The 16041-nt window shown below is 33.3% G+C and overlaps 1 protein-coding gene across 2 annotated transcripts in view; it reads left to right on the forward strand.

Annotated features, from left to right (window-relative positions):
- LOC119071391 (matrix metalloproteinase-2) overlaps window positions 1-16041 on the forward strand; it is a 128963-nt gene that overhangs the window by 70028 nt on the left and 42894 nt on the right. The window contains exon 1 of one of the 2 annotated variants that reach the window (XM_037176268.1): window positions 14325-14842. The exons of the other annotated variant lie outside the window; for it this stretch is intronic. The gene's annotated coding sequence lies outside the window, so the exon portion shown is untranslated. Of the gene's footprint in view, window positions 1-14324; window positions 14843-16041 lie in introns of those variants that run through there. 2 annotated transcript variants of the gene reach the window in all.

Consider the following 16041-nt stretch of genomic DNA (forward strand, 5'->3'; position numbering starts at 1 on the left):
ACATAACGACGATGAGACCAATGGTTGAGTCATTCGTACAATGTACGAATAAAACGTATATTGGAATATCAGACAATACTGTCCGGGTGTCAACGCTAGTGGCAAAATAAACCTCTCTGGGCTCAAACAGAAACTTCCAAACAATAATCATTGTAATTCATTTAAAATAGAAAATCAAGAACAGTACATTTTAATGTTTCTACTCTGTGTCTGGGCTGTTAATTAAAAGTTTTAATTCCTCTTTTAATTGGTGTAAAGTTGTTTAACTTACTTCAATGCAAAAAAAAACGGTGCATAATACAATTTCATTTAGTTATTTGAATGTTTTTTGAAAGTGATCTTTATTTCAAAGGATAACAGCTATCATGTTCCTGGTTTTGCAATTGATTTTTTTTCAGTTTTCCTTTTAATTTTTGTTTCAAAATATTTCTCGTTGCATACTTTTAGGTGGTTTTCGTATTTTACAAAGCGTACCGTATACTGTTTATACGGTATAATTATTTTGCGGATCATAATGGTCTATTTTCATTCATAAATTTCATCGAAGAATGTAGTTGGGTGAAAAACGATTACTTCAGCCAAGTTGTCGTTTACATAATCATTCTTGTGATGGCCTAAGATTAGAGATAAGTTTCACTAATTTCGCTAAATTTGATAAACTTCACTATACGTTTCATTTATTTCGGAGTATTCCTTTCATTTTATTTATACTCAATTTAAAAATATAAATAAAATAAGAAAATTTGAACGATTCAATATAAGGTTGCGAACAGTGATTCGGGTACGCAAAAACTAATATTGAATTTGTATGGAAAAAGAAAATCATAGCACGAGTGACGATGCTGTGCAATGATTATCATTATCATTATCGCCCATGCCCTATTCATTATATTTAGCATTTCGTCTATAGCATTCAGCGTTTGAATGAAATGTCTGTTTGTCTACCCCTAAATACAAAGAATATACACAATGACTACGTAATTTAAAAATCCTTAGTCCCTAAAAATGTTTTTGAAAATTTTGTAGTAGAGGACTTGCTCTAACAAAACCTCTTGCCCTGCATTCAAAATTTATAAGAAGTCATATTGTCAGTCTATAAATTATAACTTTTGTAGCTAATTCTCATACAACAAACAAAAATCAAAAGGAATCAATTTTATTGAATTGTATTTGATAAGCCACACCAGAAGATTTACTTTAAATTAAAAAGCTCTGCTGATGATTAAACTAAATCTGATATTTCCAATACCAAATGACAATGAATTTCCTTTCGTATGTATTTAAACTGGACACCGAACTAAATGTAACCGAACAGAAAAGTTCTTAAGCACTTCCTACAATCTCTTCCAAAATCTTAATCTCATTAGATTTGCTGTATTTCTCTGAAAATTTATCACATTTCGGACAATTTTAATTTGAAAATAGAACATAATGTCCTGTGTCATACGCCATACCGTACGATTCGAAACTATTTTTAATCTTCAGACAACAAGCTCATTTCGAGTAACACTACTAGCTATTCAACTTACATGTATGACATTTATGCAAGTGGAAAATATTTATACTCCCTCGTATATGAAATTTTCTACATCTTTATATATACTAACAACGACATTTATTACACTTAAATTCTCAAATATGCTTCTTATATACCACCGTATACGACATCCATTTCTCATACTTCATACTTAATACAACTATTTTCTATATAAATGAAATGTTCTTTTAAACGACATTTTTGAGTTGGGTTATTCGGTACAAGCACAGGAAACCGCAGAGTGTGGAATAGGTAGAGTTGTAACCTTCACACAAAAGTGTAATATTATAATTTAGCCTGCAGGCACTATGCTGAAACATGGAACCTACAAGAGCTCTAAAATTTGCAAAGTGCATTAAACAATTTCTTTGAGTTAAGTTTTTAGATTTGATGTTAATTATGTAATTGGATGAATTTTCGTTTTTCATCTTCTAGTACTACAATTAAAGAAATTGGTTAATTAAAAACAACAAGATGCTTCGGGTATGATGAGAAAGTAGACTTCACACGTTCTTTTGAGCTAACCGGGCTGCACATTAGCTGGTTCGATAAACTGTATCGTCATTCAGACGAACAAAAAAACACGTTAAATGACATTTTATAAAAGCTTATAGCATGCACGAACTCATTCTAAAACTACATTTTATTAATTTAGTAGTTGGAGCATTCATGATCAGAAACGAAAGAGTTTCTTCGGCAAAAAGTAGTAGCCTGCAACAGATTTCTAATCTGTTGCTTCAATCGATTGTACGTAGCTCAGGCGCCATAAGACTCTGGTTTTGGCGAAATGATCATCTTTCACTCAAAGATATTTAATTATATTTTAAATGGAATTGATACATTTAATCAGAGCACTAATGCTAGGTTTGCTGTCCAGGAAACTACTACCCCCAACCTATAGAGTATACCCTTGTGACAAATTGCAAAAATCATGAAATGTGATTGACGTATTTAAAGCTTTTGTGTCGTCTTAACTGTCCTTCAAGGGAAGCATCACCCTCCTCTACAAACCTCTACAAAGTGCTCGAAGAACAGAGTTATACTTCCTTTTACGAAATTTTTGTAGATAAGGGTGATGGTTCCCTTACAAAACGTTAAAACACACGAAAGTTTAACTATTGCGTCTAATGATTTAAGGCAAATATTGGAATAAAGGTTATTCGCACAAGTTGCCACTTTGCAGTCTCGTTTCAGCCGTCGGCCGGTGAGGACTTGCGGCCCTTGGTAAATGCTTCGGGTTCCCAGGTTTCCTCAGTGGAGTGTCGTATGTTTGAGCCAGTCTTGGGGACTGGAGCGAGCTCAGTCTTGGGGATTGGAGTGAACGTGTTTTGTGAATTAGATTTTGGTTATCCTACCATTTAAAAGGGAAATACGTGAAAGAGAAATAATTTAGGCTTTTGTTTTACAAAATGGCGGTGACGCCATCTTAAATTTTGTGAAAATTTGTACGCGTGATCGACATTAGCACGTACGATATCCTAGACTTTTTTGTAAATTGACCTGGCTGATAACGGATCAGTAGATCCACGCCACAAGGAAAGGGCTTTGCCCTACAAGACGACAACAACAACAAGTGCCACTTTGTGCGATTATTCAAATTAGGACCAATCGCACTTTGTTGGAATATCCTTTCTGAAATGATTAAGGATAGTAATTCTGAGAACCTTTACTTAAAACGATGGTCTATCAATGGACGAATTTTGTGATAGGACTATTTTTCGCATACAACTAGTTTGCCAATTTTAGTTAGGCCAATGAATGTTTTATAAACAGTTCCTTGTGGTACATTGGTCTAGTTTAGACGGTTTTTCTTTTCTAAAAATGAAAGGGAGTTTACTTTACTTGTCCTAAGCTCACTGAATGTTTTACACTCAAAATTACAAACGTCCTGCGTCATAAGTATGAAGACAACAGCTTTCTGTTCGGGCAACGAAATTAGGCGTGTCTGTTCATCTTTGCTTTACCCAAATGCTGAAAGAATTTCGTTGAATTTTTGAGTAAAGAAACCGTTCAATGACATCATCCAGAAATGCATGATTAAAGTAACAAAACTTAAGGACACTCCGTGTGTATGAAGATTATTTCAAGGATTGTAAGTCTTGTTACAATTTGTTTTATTTATGGTCAAAATTCTACATCTAGCGGTGCTGTAGAGAATTTCAGGAAATTAATTTCGAAAATTATGAATGATCTTGGTGGAAGGTTCATAAAAAAAACTTAGTTTCCCCAACCGTAGATCTTCAAATGCAATTATTTTCCATTTTAAAATTGACATTTTATTCATTTCATTGTAACGTGTAATAATTTCTTTAATTTTATCACCTTCAAACTGAAAGTTAAACATCCGTTTTATCATACTTTTTTCGTACTCATAATAGAAATTTTATACATATACACATCGCACAAAAGCTTATTGTTTGTGTACATTACGTAATTTTATTTTCCGGAAAAAGCGAACAATAAAATCTTCCTCTCAATTTAATTTTGTCCTAAAAATGAACAATAACAACTATAAAAATACTTTCATCAATATGAAAATGGAGAATGTATCCTACATCTTCACTCGCAGAAATTACAATTATTTATCCGATATGGTGTGAAGGAATGAATTTACTACACTTTACATAATCTCAATTATATGTCCATAAAAACTTCCACAGCACTTTATTTGATGACCAGGAAAATGCAATGTTTTCAAACTGTCTAGAAAACTGGCGCCTACAAACCTGTTACGCATAACAAAATTCTGTGTGCGAGAATACTAATATGAGCGAAAGCCATACGAAACAATTCCTCTGTTTATATATGCGGATTATGTGCTGTACATATTTCTGTCCTGGCTGTAATAGTTATACACTTTTCAGTTGGGTACACACACAGAGAATATATAGGAAAATATATAGAGCATACACGTACCATACCCGATTTTATGTGTTCGAACATATAATAGTAAAGCTAAGGCAACAGAATAATAAAATTCTTCACATCCAGGCTATTCGTCGGTGCCGAATAGAAAATGAACAAAAGCTTCGTTTAACTGACTAAGATATGGATATACATTACATGTTAGTATATATATATGAAGGGACATAGGACATTATGTTCAACAATTCCGTAATTTTTTTTTTGTTTTCGGAACAGTGTGTTAGATATTAGTAGAGTGGATGGTAAGTACACATAAGGAAAATTATTTACAGGATGTTGGCACCAGGACGTGAGGCGTCTCAATATAATCTAAATCCGGCCAAAAGCTCATTCATTGATGTTACTTTAAGTGGGGGATAACAGTATTATGTTTTATGATAATCCACAGAGCGTTCTATAGAGATATTGTTGCGTGTTACGATTGACGGAACGTTGGTCTATGAAACATGGTTTTTTTGAAATATATAATAAAAATTGCCGGTGTTTATTTACGACTTTTCCATGGAAGCAGTTAAATGAGTCGAAAGTGTGGATTCATTGATGGTTTTGGCTCTTTTCTTTCTGAGTTTTCATTGTCTGAAACTTTGTTAGCCCCAGTTTCATTTATGGTTTTTACAATTTTTATTTTCCACTTAATAAACGGTCCCGTGCGCTGTTTGTTGGTATAAAAATTTTTTATTGAAAAGTAATCGATTTCATGAGCAATTCAAAAAGTATCGAAAGTTTCAACCAATCTCTGTATCGTTAAACTCGCATTGAAAATTTCTGAAAATACTGGAAAATTTCCTAATTTTTCTCGTGAGTGTCACTTTGTCAAACACTCTTTTCCGTTAGCCATGAGTTTTACTTTATTTTTCGGTTATATCGCAATAGATACTCAAAATAGAGTCTTGTATTTGAGATGCTTTACCTAAAGTTTTGAAACAGAAAATAGTTGGGCGTAATGAATATGAGAATACGAATTCAATCAGAACGATCCAATTATTTTATATATATTTTCAAGTTATACAATAAGAGAAATTCTTCAAACAATCTAACATCTAATAAATAAACATGGGAAAAAATATAGCACACCGTTGCTGGCCGCATAGAAAGCAAAGAACATTCACTATAATTACATTTTCCGACTGAACAAAAATAAAATTTATCTAGAAAACTTCATTCGTAGACAGATAAAAATATGAAAAATGATTTTCCACAATGAAATAATAATACGAAGTAATAATCCAAGAGGAAAGTGATTGTTTGATAAATGTTTTGATGTTTGCTTTTTTTCGCTTGGAACTTTTTAAATTATTTTGTCTTCTGCTCGTGGTCTCACTCAGCAGAAGTGTTGCATGCAACTGAAGAGTATACCTACCAAACTTTTTTTTTTAACTGCCATTCTGGTAGATGTATGATTGCCATTTTTATGATTTGATGTTAAGACTGGAAATGTCAAAAAAAAAATTAATTTTTTACTATGCAGCATAGCGATTTCAGTTTCCTTTTCATATTAAGGTTCTTGTCAGAGTAGTAGAATGTAACAAAATGAAACTTGCATTAAACGATGAAAAATGTTGGCGAAGAAGATTGTATTGCAATCAAGCAAATCCTTAGAGATTGGAAATTCACAATACTTTTTAGCAGCTTTCGAAAATGGTTGAAGACAAATATTTCGTTTCAAGAAAATTAAGGGATCGAATCAGGTTGAAGTAAACATTTTAACCTTTTACGAATGGCAAACGTTTCGCGAACGTAAAATTGTTAAATTATACTATCTGGTATGTTGAAACTATGGCTTTTCGTTACAGTATAATAATGACGTCTATATATTTAGAGGGTATTGAAACTATGTTGAATAAAGTTTATAAAAATATGCACTCTCCGAGCTGCGCAAAGCAGTTTCATTTCCCTATAATTCACTAAAAATCATCGCCTTTCATCGCTTCTACAAGATCTTATCAACCAAGAGATCAGAGTCGAGATAATTCGAAAAAAAGGCCTAATATCCAGTGATCACTGATCAGCTAGTTTCCCAGCACGAATGACTTCTCCTCGAATTTGTTAGAACCAACATCTTCGAATCATTTAATTGGCTATCATCGTCTCGACATTTTGATACAGAACCGATACAGATTTGGGGCCCCAAAAACAAACTTGTGCTAAACCGTGTTGAACCTTTCTATAATTATTAATAAAATAACACGACCCGGCAATTACCGTTTTACGATAATCTAATATTATACGACATGAATTTTGACATTTGAGGAATATTATATACCGTACATCATATTTTGTGTGGTTGAAATAAATTGCTTTTTGATTTGATTGATGAATCTGTAATTAATCCACATAGATGTCTGTAAAACAGTGACAATATACACCCATCATATACTACATTTACTCGCTTCACTCTAAGTACAAATATCTGTCTGTCGTATGGTCTATATGGTATATCACATAATAAACATTCAGATTATGGTTGTTCGATTATACAGGTTGATGTAATTATGATTCAAATTCGAACCATATAGTTGAGCCTATACACAATATCTATATGTGTATATTGATTGGATTCTACGAACATTCTATATGTGCGGATGGAGCCGTATTATGTTGAGGATTTGTTGACTAAAGTTTTAATGCATTTTTTTCCTATTTAGAGGAAAGTAGTATAATACAAGATGGTAAACGAGATCGTCCTCGTTTGTTTGCTCGTGAAGATTATGTTACCGAACTATAATGTTTCGTTGTTTGGATAGACCGAAATTGATTATATTCAAATGCAATCAAAATTAAAATGAACTGAATAAATGAACACAAATTCGATAATCCTGTTTACACATAACAGGGCTCAAACATAAAATCATTAATATTTGGCGCCCAAATGGGCAAAAAGTCCCATCGACAGTAATAGAATTTTATTGTACAGTTAAAATAGAAAGAACAAAAAAGCGAACATTCAGTTTTCGATTTCCCGGCCTAATTATATATAAAACTTTTTTTTATATTCAATATTCTATATTAGCTGCCACAGAGAAACAATTCGAAATGCAGCCATAAAATTATAATAAAACCTAATTAAATTTAATTAAATATTACTGCACATTTAACCATTCTTGACTAGTGGTGTGTATTCTACACACATACCCGGCCCATTTTAGTTTATAAATACAGTAATATTCGGTGTGTAAAACAATGAAATGGGTAAATATTACATCTGAATTTGACGTACAAAGTCACATCATTTCAATTTGGTTGACATTAAAATTTGATTGTGTATGGAGCACAGTGTTAAATATTGTAATATAATATATGTTTTGTCATTTATATGGCTACGGTTTTAGTTTTAATGAATATATAAAGTGTGACATGTATTTAGCCGAGATTTAAGTCATATTCAAATTATATTGCTGTAATTGTACAATAGTTTGTGCGGCAAATTTTGACTGTAAAATTGACTGCAGTATGTCGATGTCGATTTAATGAAATTATTACCGTAAATAATTGATTTTCGTCTTGGTTAGCTGCCTTAGAATTATTGTGCCATATTGTGTGCCTTACACCTTCCTCGATTAGTAATAAAATATGAAACGTGAAGCCATTTGTCTCAGTCCTTAGTCTTACATAGGTAAATCTGTTTATTAGACGAATAGTTTTCCAAGTGGTGTGTGCATATTATACACTGTATAATAAACCCGATAATGGAAATCACTGCTCAAAATCGTGTAAAGCCATTTTCTAAATTTGCAAATATTTGTCCGTAATTGTGGGAGTAATTGTCATTTACCGAATTCATCTAATATTTGCCGGATTGTTTACTTAGTGCCTGTAATTACTCTCTAGTCTCTTCAATTGCACTCGGAATATTGGAGTTTTCCCATTTTTCTACCACGAAAGTCGCATTTCGAACATTATTACATCAACTATCAGACATGGACACAAGAATACCTTTCAAATGGGATATTAGAACTCAGAGCTGCAGGAATTGATAAGTGGACATCCTGATGAACTTATTGAATGTTGGAAATCGCAATCTGGATTGAGCGATTCATTTGAATTTCGACTAACCAAAATCGATGCAATTTTTTCGGGACTTTTTTATATATGCCTAGTTAGGCCTTGGTGCCTAGGCCCCAAAACCAGTCTCAGATATTTTTGATCTTCGATACCTGGTTGGTTGTAAGTGGCCAAAAGTCGAAAAATGGGGTTTAGTATTCCTGATTTCATTTCCGTAAAGTGGGGAGGATACGGGCGGATATAGGTTCGTTGGAAAGCTGACGTCGAGTACTACCGGGGCAAATATTAACTTCAAAAAATTTGAGGATAAACGGCCGAAAATATGACATCTGGAAAATCTCTCAGAATCTAGAAAACCTCGGTGAACTTTGATGAGAGCTGTGACCTGACTAATGCAATTATTTGATTAAATTATTACTTATTATATCAGTCACAGTCACAGAGAACGGACGTGTTTATGCGTTGCTCTCTAAAAGTGTTTCTTTTGTGTGGCTGTGTGTGAATTCATTTTCGATTTTGTCTAATTTCTGTGCCAACTTTTACGGCTTTGGTGTTTTTATTTTGCTGTAATGGTTAAATGGTGAAATTATTTTAAAGGTTTTATTAACGAAATCAAAGTGTTGTTCTCGTAGGTCATTTTCTCTTTGATCAATAAAGTTGTTCTCGCCTCATTGTGCGATATCAACAATTGTGTTATTTCCTTTGTTATTTAACATGTGCTTCGTGGCGTCGGTGTACGGATTAACAATCGACTCTACCAGAAGCTAATGCTAAATTACGTGCTCGATTAATGTACGAAAATGACACATTGCCGTATGGCATCTGGCAGTCAATTTTAGTGCAGGTAAGGTACAAACGCCTCGGGTTCTCATTTGACACCCCAAAACCACATAGCAAATTTTTACAAATTTGCTGTGGTACAATCCCAAGATACAGAAACTATCTTGTACTCCAAAATGACCGCGAGGTTTAACAGATCTTTTGATTGATACGTTGTATGGATGTCAAGGGATATGACGAAATACGAATCATTCAAACGCTACAACCTGCAACGCCAGAACGAGTTCAGTCACATGGTGGCATGGCGATTTATACGAAGAGGCAACTCATGGCCTATGGTGATTAGACACTTGCTATTACCTAAAACTAATAGCCGTAACCGTAACAAAGTCGGAAATATCAAAAAACCCAACATTCGCTTTCTCCATAAAAGAAACCATATCGACATAACGTCAATAGTAGAAAGAGCTACAACATGACAATGTTGATAGCGCCATCTTTGGGAAAATGTACAGGTCAATTAGTGATGGTTGTGGTATTCGCATACCACCCACGGCTTGGAGAATTCACAACGTATGGGACGTTAACACACGGTCGATTTGTGAACAATCTAAGTCGGGAGAGATATGATGTAAAATCACAGTCCATATGATCAAGAGACTTGTACAATAGCACAACAGGCCCATCTGAGGCTTAGGTGCTGGGCTTACACCCTCCCATCTAATCTAATCTAATCTAATACTTATTATGAATGTGGAGGACCTCAGCTTTATACCGATACCCATATTAAGTAGTTTGGTACGTGACTACGTAACAGATGAAAACTGTGTGTTTCACTCCGCCGATTCGGCTTTCTTCCGTTTGAATTCCATTCTTTAAAAGAATATATATCACAATTATGAAAATTTTCCTTCCTCAACATCTGCCACTTGTGACGCAATTTTTTTTTGTTATAAATTTCTTCCTAAAATTTTTCTGGTAAGATTTTTGTTGATAAAACTTTCGCCTACTCCTCATCAGCTGCCATTTGTGACGCATATCTTTTTGCGTGTAACAGGACCTGCGTCACACCTCCACTGTAAGTGGTTTTGGGCGATATCAGCTCTTTTGTAAGTTGTGATTTTTTAGAATTTGGTCGCAGATAACAGACAATCATATTGTGCAGTTTGAACGAAAATATTCTTCTTACAAAACTGTATAACTATCTCTTTGATCTGAACCTTTCAGCTTTTATTTGACGAAAATGGAAAATTTTATGAAATTCAAAAATTTGACGGAAATCAAAAATGTGATCAAAATCGAAAATTTGACAAAATTTAAAAATTTGACGAAAATTGAAAATTTGACAAAAAACGCTCATAGCTCCCAAATAAGCTACTTTTTAGGGAAACCACGAAACACGCATCGACTAGAATCTAAAACTATAACTTTGATTTTTACACGAGGTTTCCATCTGCCGTATTTTCTGAGTTATGGCTGACATAGCTCGCACTTAAAACGCTCGTAGCTTCCAAATAGACGACTTTTTAAGAAAACCATGAAACACGTGTCGACTGAAATCTAAAACTCTATAAATTTGTCATAGCTCAATAGCTTAACACGCTAATAGCTCCGAAATTATAAGCTTTTATAAAATTTCCTTCAAATTAGTTTCTTAGAATTACGTCCTTAACATACCCTGAAAATTTCAGCCAAATCCGCCGGTAAATTCAAAAGTTCCAGTTAACAAAGTAACAAAGTAACAAAGGTTGGTAAGATTCATCAATTTCAAAATGTATAAAAATCCATTTCTTCATACAAATTTCTACAAATTTCCAAGTTTTGAAATTTAATATCTCGGCCAAATCGGCTCGTTGAACTCGTATGGACGCCCAGATTACGAATAAAATACTTTGGGGGTAGTAGGAGCAAAGGGGGAAAAGTCAAAAAGTTCGTGTATATATGTTCCTTAGTCCTGCGGAAAAATTTTTTTGTCAAATTTTTCAGTGTGAACGGACTTGCGTTACGGCCCTTCACTAACGTAGGGCCATGATGTGTACTTTGAACATAAATGTCGTAGTTAGTCGGACTGTACGCCAATTGATGGTCAGTCCCTTGTGTGATTGTCGTTTTTACCACTTACCTGGGTGGTCTAGCCTTATATATGATACATAGCGATTGAAAAACATTGGTCGCTGGGTATAGTGAAGTCGGAGTCGGAGTAATTACTCTGTAGTCTCTTCAATTCACTGACTTCTTTTCATGTTTTCACTGTTTACTAGCAAAACTTGTTTTACGAAAAAATACCTTCAACGACGAAGACCTCTAAGGAGCAGTTTTTGATATCAATGATTTTTCCAACCAGAAACTGTTCATACCTAAAAACATATATATGAACAGAGCTTTTAAAAATGAAGACTCAAACAAAATACCAACTGAACCGTTGTACACAAAACACGAGTACAACGAGTATTAAAAATTACGAGTCACAAAAGTAGTTTATAGCTAATATCTCAGCAATATCTCAGTGAAATTTAGTCATGAATTTACTTCTACTACTTTGTGTTTTTCTTTCTAAATCGTTAATTTTGACTAACATTCACAAAAACCACTTAGGCCTTTCTTCAAAAGCTTGAAAGAGATTTTAACAGACTTATTTTGTCGACGGTATTGTTGGAATTGCCTGACCACACTGAATTGCTTTCTTCAATTGCTTGTGCATCGATGAAAAACAGCGATTTCGGTAACTGAAGCATGAAACATATAATTTTCAAAAACACCAATCCTTCATTATTAATAACGACAAAACTACCAAACCTAATTGATTATACTCGACATTGATTTTATGGTTTCAAATTAATTATTAAACAAATTAAACAAAATGGTTTTTCCATTTAATTATTTTTTTTTTCTCCCTCCCGAAATGAGCGAAGTGTATTGTATTTAATGAAGTGTATTCAGGGGCTAATAATACGTCCATAATTAATTAATTTGTGGTTCAACAAATAGAAAATTAGCCAATTTTATTGATTTTATTACATACCAGTACTACATTAGCGTGTAAGTGATGTATATCATATTTGCAATTTTGTTTATGGCTTTGCGCCATATAGAAGCGACCGAACTTTGTTTGTATTTCGACTGCGTTTATTCGAATGGCGGAAGTTAACACACACATTACCGATATAGATTCAAGATGAAATTGTTTCACGATACGCATATAGGATCATAGAGAGTTGCCCGAATTGCTTCGCCTGAACACTAATTAACAACAACTTAAAACATTATCTTAGTAATAAGTAATTCAATTGTATTCCTCTAAAATGAAACAATATGCGTAGCTGCAATTAATGTAACTGGCTGCACGTTTCGAAATCCGCGAAATAGTATGAAAAATCGGTGCATTTTATGCAATTAATAATTCTATGCTTAAAATTGAAAAAAATACTTATTGAGAGCCGCTGAAATCGAGTTCAGGCTTTACTGTACAGCACTGCGATGCACCAGAGCACCAGAAAAAGATCAATCCAGCTCAGAAAATTTAACATGACTTTTGAGAAAGTTTTAGTGTCCGTTAGAAACGATGAGTCCCCGCTTATGTTCTTCATCAAAATTCATGTTAAAACAAATGAAGTTATAGATTCCATTTCGAACACTGTGACATTTTACACAAAATTACAGTAATAGGTTCCATGGTACCACCATGATACGCTTGCCGTTCATAAAAGGTCGATAGGGCATATATATAAAGTGTTAGAATTCGTTTACAAACTTTTAATAGAAACTATAACCAATTTTCCAAGTACATCAGACATTAGCATCACTCTAAGCAAAATATAATACGATACAAACTGAAAACTTATCTCGAAATGGGCGTTCGAAGCAATAGTGAGTGGCAGAGAAATCATTTTATTGAATTTATCAATTAGCCCGAACATTTAATCTATCTGATTAAAGTATGTATAATTTGAGTAATATGACCCAGCAATGAAAATGTCTGGATTTTGTTTTAGAAAACGAAAAGAAATAGGGGCGTCAAATGACGATGGCTTCACAAACCAAACTGTCTCTGGAGACTTGTTTCTGTATTATATATGTGTACAAACTAAATGGATAATTTTTTTTAATCAATTCGTTTATTTTGTATGCTGGTTTCGCTTCGTATACTGCGAACGTAGTGTGGTGACTGTACAGAGTTCAATATACACAGTTCAATATACACACTTAGTTGAATGTTCTGAAAAAGACAACCCAGATAGTTGTTTGTTTTTCCTTTACATTTTCGTGCTAACGACATTTTTTTCAAAGTTTTTTTTTGGAATTTGCAAAAACACCTGTAGCTGCTGGCTACAATTAATTTAAAAAATCATTTTTATCAAAACTAAATAATCTAATAGAAATTGAAATGATTAAAAAAAATCAAACACATTCGGGAACCATTATCATTGAACCATAATGATCGTATGGTTACACCCATTCCATTTATCCCAACCACATTCCGACGATAAATAATCTTTATATCAATTAAAAATACAAAGTGAAAAATAAATTAAATTCAAATGAAATTATTTGTGCTATCTACAAATTAACTCTGTGGCTACAAGTAATTAGATTTTCCTTCACAATGTAAAACGAGCGCAAAAAAAAAGTATAATTTTCTCTCTCTTTAATTTACCGTACATAATTGTACGATAGATCGCGAAACAAATCAACTTACTATACGATTTTTTTTGCGCTTATTTCCCCTCACATTTATGGCTTTACAATAACAGCATTCGTTCATTCGTTCATTTTCCCAATTATTTCTCTCTTTCACATTTCAAAAAAGCTCCTCGTTTTCCGCACTCTACTTAATGCCGCAAAAATATTATCAACCGTTTTCACTATATAAGCGTTTTCTATCCACAATGCCTGTGTGCACTGTTTTCCGTCAGCTCATTGCCATCGAAATGCTCTGCTGGTGTTATTGTATAAGATCAGCGCGATAATAAAATAAAACAGAACGAAGTACAAAAAAAACCGCTCGTCTACGCCTGTCCCGTTTTATCGTTCATCTACATCCCTCTTTTCAGTTCAATTCAAATAGAGCCACAAATTCCACTGCTCGTTCAGTCTGTGTCAAACAACGATACGAATAACCTGATCAATTCCATTTCACTCTTCACACAGTCAGCACCGCACAAGAGAAAATACTTGCCATCATCTTTTTCATATACCGCACATTCTTTTACAAAAAATCATCTTATGATATTTTAAATTGAATGTTGAATATAAGATAGAACATTTCCAGTGCAATGAAGAAATATTGGAAAATTAATTTACGAATTTGTGCACAGAGCTGGACAAGGGTTTTTGATTATGGAAAATGGGAAATTCATTCGATTGGTTTTTTGTGTATTTTGTTTGAATTTAATCAAGTGTTAAATTATTTAGTGATTTGAATTCATTTTATTTTTTGGTTGTCTTACCTTTTTTTTGAAATTGACGAAAATCCCAACCAGATCTTCCCCCGGAAGAGAACATTTCACTAAAAGAAAATTTACATAGAACATTGGCAAGTGATTTATAAACTCGCTGCGAAAACGTTTGCGGTGAAAATGTTTGGTGAAACAGTTTAAGGTAATGTTTAAAGTTATTCTTTTTATCGGTGTTTTGTCAATAGTATTTTCATATTTTCCCATTAAATGGCTTGTTATACGATGAATTTATGACCGCTTATAGTACAGGTATATAAATATGCGTGTGTACTTACTATATACCGAGTAAAATCGGTATAATTTTCAACGTTTTTCCTCTAACATTTTACTAACTCGTTTCGTTCGTTCGCCACATAAACCCCAAAGTATTCCCCAATCGTGTGTTACATAAATTTGGTTCGTTATTTATTTACAAAAGGTTATTGAAAATTAATTAGATGGAAAAAGTGTGAGCATTTGATAATGACTATTAAATTATTGATTTTTCTTAGTTATTTTTAGGTCTGCTTCATTTTCTGCTTCTTTTTTTTAATTTGTACACACGCACCCATAAAATGCTGGTAGTGTAATATACTGTATTTCCATTAAGTGGCTTTAATTGAACAAATTAATTCTATTCTGAGAAGAATATCAAATGAATATGAAAAGGAACATTGTGAATATGTTTCTATATTGGCGATAGAACCAGAAGCATAAGAAAACAAAATGTTTAATTTAGAAAAACAAATATTCTTTTCATGTTGTGCTGTACGAAAATTTAATTCATTTTTTATTCATCAAATTCTTTAAGAATGAAGCAGTCTCAATACTATTTATTGTCGTAAGCAATGAAACGATGACGAAGAAAAACTGAATTTGCGTGAGAGAGAGAAAGGAAAAAAAAATTCTTTCAAGATGAAATTATTAATTTTTAAAACATTAATGGCCCTTTGAGTGCCTTTAAAAGGCTTCCGGCTGCGATAATATTTTTAGTTTTATTTTTAATTATTTGCAGTCATTAAGGACGTTGGTTGCTGTACGTCTAGGTATCTCACAGTTTAAAACTCGATCCTGGCTTCTGTAAAAAAATTGTGTATGTTTTCTTCCTTAATCAATGTTTTGAAAATAAATTTCTAAAATTGTCGACCCGAGTCGAAGCCGAGATTTCAAAATACAATTGACAGCACACCACACAGCCCATTATTAAGACAATTTACAAACGAGACTCCGACGCACTAGTGCGTATATAAAACCATTTACGTATTGCTTTGAACACACTGCTGTCCATAAAGTTATATTTAAAATTAAATAAGACTTCGTCTCCAGAATTCGTTGTCAATGTCGTGACAACGTTCTATGTTC

Source organism: Bradysia coprophila, assembly GCF_014529535.1.
Source record: "Bradysia coprophila strain Holo2 chromosome IV unlocalized genomic scaffold, BU_Bcop_v1 contig_144, whole genome shotgun sequence".
Classification (NCBI taxonomy): Eukaryota; Metazoa; Arthropoda; class Insecta; order Diptera; family Sciaridae; genus Bradysia; species Bradysia coprophila.